This window comes from Hipposideros armiger, unplaced genomic scaffold, assembly GCF_001890085.2.
Source record: "Hipposideros armiger isolate ML-2016 unplaced genomic scaffold, ASM189008v1 scaffold_1481, whole genome shotgun sequence".
NCBI lineage: Eukaryota > Metazoa > Chordata > Mammalia > Chiroptera > Hipposideridae > Hipposideros > Hipposideros armiger.
The window spans coordinates 24,418-29,643 of NW_017732831.1; positions in this window are offsets into that span (position 1 = coordinate 24,418).

Genomic DNA, 5,226 nt, shown 5'->3' on the forward strand with positions numbered 1-5,226 from the left:
CTCTCTCTCTCTCTCTCTCTCTCTCTCTCTCTCTCTCTCTCTTCTCTCAGAATTACACTCTTTTCATTCACTGTTAGAATCAGAGGCACATTACTTCATTGTTTTCAGTACGTGCTGGATAACTTCCATATTATGTGTTAACGGATTTGACAGTTAATAGAGACCAACTCTCCACAATGAAGAGACACATTACAACCATATTCTAGGGTGTTAAGATCAGACAATAGTTAAGATTTCAGCTGCAAAACTGTAGACACAAGTGGGTCAGGAGCAACACTCCGCGCAAAACTTCGGCATACTGAGGGTTTTCTTTGACTGAGAAAAGGAAAGTTAAATAATAATTTATTTTACCATTTGCAATAGTCCTGACTATTTATTAAAGTACTACAGGTATTTAAACCTTTCTCCATAGTTATACAATACTTATGAAAATTTGATTGTCAGGAATGTAAAATGCTATAACTGAGACTCTAAGATGGTCAGAAACTAAGCTTATAGGTAACATGACTAAGGTGATTTCATGTGTGCAAGAAGACTACACAATCATTATTTTTTTTCACTACACCATCCTACACACCTTTAACCATGTTTTATTCACCTATTTAATTCAATGTAGAGTTTAATACCTTGGCAATGATTAAAATTGTTTATTGAATTAATCACTACATCTTTCTAGGTTAGCATGCAGCACACACCCAGATTTGATGAGCTAACCATTGCTCTCAAAAACTGCCACCCTCTTTGTTTTCTTTATTGGATCTGCCCTTTATGTAACCTCTTCTTTCATTCTCACTCCCCCGCCCCCACCCCATGCCTCTCTACATTATTCTCTACTCTTCAAGTGGGGGAGTATATCTGAAGAGCGGACTGAAACTTAGGTGCCAAAAATGAATTACCAAGAAAATGGAACAACAGAACTTGCAATCAACAATATAGTGTTCTGCATCTACTACTTGTTTTTTTACCTTAACTTTCTCTTTGTAAAATACAGTGACAATTACATGAATACTCAATAAAGCTCACAATGCAAAACCATTTGTAAAATAAATAATGTAATTATTCTAATCCTATCCAAATCATATTAATCTTGGAAACACATCCTCATCAAAAACAGCTCCCTCAAATATTTCAATATAGAGGCTTTTTTTCTGACTTTTAGAAACCGTAGATGCTTCTATTCATACAACTCATAAAGAAACCCTCTATAATTATATACTTCAACTAAATGTAGCCACTCTTGTTTTAATTCAAATATTTCTGTGTATTTCTCTGGTATTCCACTGAAATAATTACTTCTTTTCATGTGGAGATTGTGATATCCATTACACTAACTATCATTCCAATGTATATAATGCTTATATTCAGAAGACTTTCTAGGAAATAGAAATCAGAAAATACAATTCACAAGGCTTTTTCCTCTAGAAGTCTCTAAAGATTAAATGAAAACATGCCAATGTCTTTAATATTTTCAGGTTCATTTATCCTGGAACTTAACTCTTAACCAACAAGGACTCCTTTTGATACTAGTAGAATCAAAAACCATTTCAACAGACTACATTCACTATCTTGCTCCTCCTCACTTATACATAATTACATTTTTATTAGAGGTGATCCCCAGATTTACTTCATGCAAAATACTTAAATATGTGTTTAGCAAAAGTAATCAATAAATGTTAGCACCTAAGATGATGATAACATGATTATTACGATGATGGTAATGACAATGACAATCATTGTGATATATTGGCACATTATGTTAAGTGTAGTTTGTATTTTTTCATTTGATGTTACAATTATGATTCAGAAAAGTGCAAAGTTTACCTGAATCAGTGTTTTTAAAACTGAAATCAGCAACAACAACAAAGATTTTTTTTAGTTTTTTTGTAAATAAGTATTCTATGCTGATGCTGAAATATTGCAGCTAACTGTAAATATAAACTGGGCAAAAATAATTCACACTTACCTGTTTGGATGGAGGTTAAATATAATGCTGACATTTGCTGATTGAATTAAAAGATAGAGAAAACAGGAGAAAAAAAGGGTTTTGTCCTTTTTTTTTAAGATTATATCATTTGTTCTTTTTTGAAACAGAGGTTAACCCCCTTCTAAAATACGCTCTGTGGTCATAACAAATGGTGCTTTTTAAGTAGGAGACATTCTTTACCCTTGGGATCAGCTTCTTTCCCAAGTCACTTTCTCATTGAATGAAACCATTCTGCCAGCCACTCGGGGAGTTTGGAACAACAGCCAAAAACACACATTTTGCCATACAACTCCTACTCTAAATTCTCTACCTCTCTTTTTTGGTGATTATTAAAAAATACAGGATTAAGATAATCAGAAATTTATAATTACATGTGACTGATGATATATACTAATATGTTTTAAAATGCAAATGTGTAGTGTCTCATATTAGAGAGAAGTTTATTTCTCTGTCATTAAAAATGCAGATGAAATAAGTCTAGGACTGTTGCAGTTATAATGTCATCTTCGACATGACTCACTCTTTCTTCTGCATATTCACATTACCCATGCAGGGCTCTTCATCTCCCAGACACAGAAAGGGGTTGGGGAGCGTGCCACAATCCATAATATAAAATAAATCAAAACTTAAACTCTGTATTCTATTCCAAACCATTAAGAAAGTGAAATTCAAGTCACATACAGAAAATATTTGTATATCATATATTTCGTAAAAGATTTGTATGCAGAGTATATAAAGAGTCCTTCCAACTCAGTAGTAAAACAACCCCATTTAATGTATGCAGTAGATTTGACTACAAACAAGATCACATGTATACACACTAAAATAATCATAATCACAACTCATAGTAGAAAGCCAAATTAAAACCACAGTGTAATACACCTTCACACTCACCAGAATAACTAATAAAAAAGACAGGCAAGAAAAAGAGTTGGAAGATGTAGTACAGAGAACATAATGAAAATATATTTTTATTAATTAACTTTTATTTCTAATTTATTACAAACTGCATTCTTGAGTATCTCCACTCTTCTTTGGCATCAATTTCTCTGTCAATAAAATGTAATAATGTCCACTCTCATTAATTATGTTCCAGAAATATTATGAAAATCCAATCATGATCTGGGATCCAAAAAGTCTTTTTGGAAAATACAAGACTGTCGAAGAAGGATTCATTTGACGAAATCATTGTTTCATAGAATGAAGGCAGCCCATTTAAACAATGACGTTTTAAATTTAAACAACGTTAATGTAAATTATTTTATAACAATTTTCTTAACGCTTTGGTGGCGTGCATTCTACCCTGGCTTCTCATGATGTGCACAAACAAACATCTGCTACTTCCCTGGACTTCCAGAGCCTACTGCTGTTGTAGACGTGGAACATAGTTGAGTGTTATACTAATCTCCATAGATCACTTATTTTCCTGTGTTTCTTTTTTTTCCCTGCTCCACATCAATTGATTTCCAAAGCTCTATAAATGTTTCTAATGAATTCATTTCATTTTTTTCTACTGTTTTTCATTGTACTATCATCATTTATTAACTACATTTCCAATGAAACGTGTTTTTTTCTCTAAGAAATGATTTCTCCATAGAGTCATTGCTAGGTGTAACTGGATACATATCTTAATTAATGTCGATTAATAATCTGGTTTTCAAAATGGCCGTAACAACTCTATGCAAATGAATGATATGTTTTCCAGCATGCAATATAACAGACTATATTACAATTGAATCTATTGCATTAGTCATCATCAAAAGTTCTTATTGAGAAGGGACATTTCACAATAAAATATAGAATTCCCAAGAGTGATTTGCTCTTTTTGGACACGTAAAAAACTGTATAACTATAGACAGAAATGTCTCTTAATGTTATAAGTAATTTTAAATTTGGAAATAATTACCAATGTATAGACAGATAAACTAAGTTTAAGATAAATAGCTGTTGAAATTTGATTAAAAATATATGAGAAATTAATCCCTATAAATTATTTCATTTTTTTAGATGATGTAAATTATTTACATAGCACTTTCCTCAGTGCCATTATCACATCCTTGTGCCTTGGACTGTATTATACATCATGTGGTTAAACAAGGGCGACACAATAGAGTGAAAAAAGGAAGAACGTTGTCAGTTCCTGCTGAGTCCTGGGTCTTGGGTCTTAAATATGTGGTAATGGCTGATCCAAAGAACAACTATAAGATGAGCTAAACAGGTGGAAAATGCTTTGGCCCCACTTGTGGCTGATGGTAATGTAAGGGTTGGAGTGACGATTCTGCCATAGGAGACAAGTATCAACAGAAATGGAATCATGACAAACAACACAGCAGCTATGTAGACCATCATTTCATTCACCAAGGTGTCCCCACAGGCCAGCTTGAGTATTGGGAGGATGTCACAGAAGAAGTGGTTGATGGGTTAGAACTCCTCTGTCCCTCTTTCCATTCCTTGGGGCCAGGCCTAGGGTAAGGGGAGTGACACCCCTCACGTACACCATTTACGAGGCACTCACTTGTTTTCGAGGCTGGCTCTGCACTGCACAACCCTGCAAGTGTGTGCCTCCTTAGATATTGCACCCCAGGTACCTCTTGACTTAAGATCAGTCCAGCCCTGTCTTTCATTTCTCCATCCTGGGGCATTTGAATCTTGTCCACCAAACATAGTGTAAATATAGTGTCATGGATAAGGAATATAGTCCTACCAAGAAGGAATGGATTAGAATTATGGCTGCACTACCTGCTATCTGTGAGACCTTATACAGCTTACCCTTCCTGTGCCATGATGTATTTCAGTATAAAATTGACTGACAAATGTATAAACACTTGGGAGGACCGGCCGAGTGGTGCGATGGTTAAGAACTGGCTTGGGACGCCAGAGGGCCCCAGTTCGGAGCCCACATATGAGGGCCGGTGACACTGCCCTCCAGAGCTAAGATGCTGAACAACAGCTCAACCTGGAGCTGGGCTGCCGTGAGTCGCAGGTGATGGCGTAGGCTGCAGCCCCTGCTGTAGTGGGTTGCCATGGGCTACCATGTGTAGCCAGCAGCCAGCGTGAGCGGCCAGCATCCGCAGTGAGCGGCCGTCCAGAAGCCGGAGACTGATCTGCCTTGCCCAGGAAGAGCACAATGATGGTGCCAACTTGGGCCAGTGAAGCAACGTCCTCCACAACTAGACTGAAGAACCAAAGGACAGCAACTTGTCTGTTCTCCTTACCCGATTCCCCAACACTGTTCCCCCAAT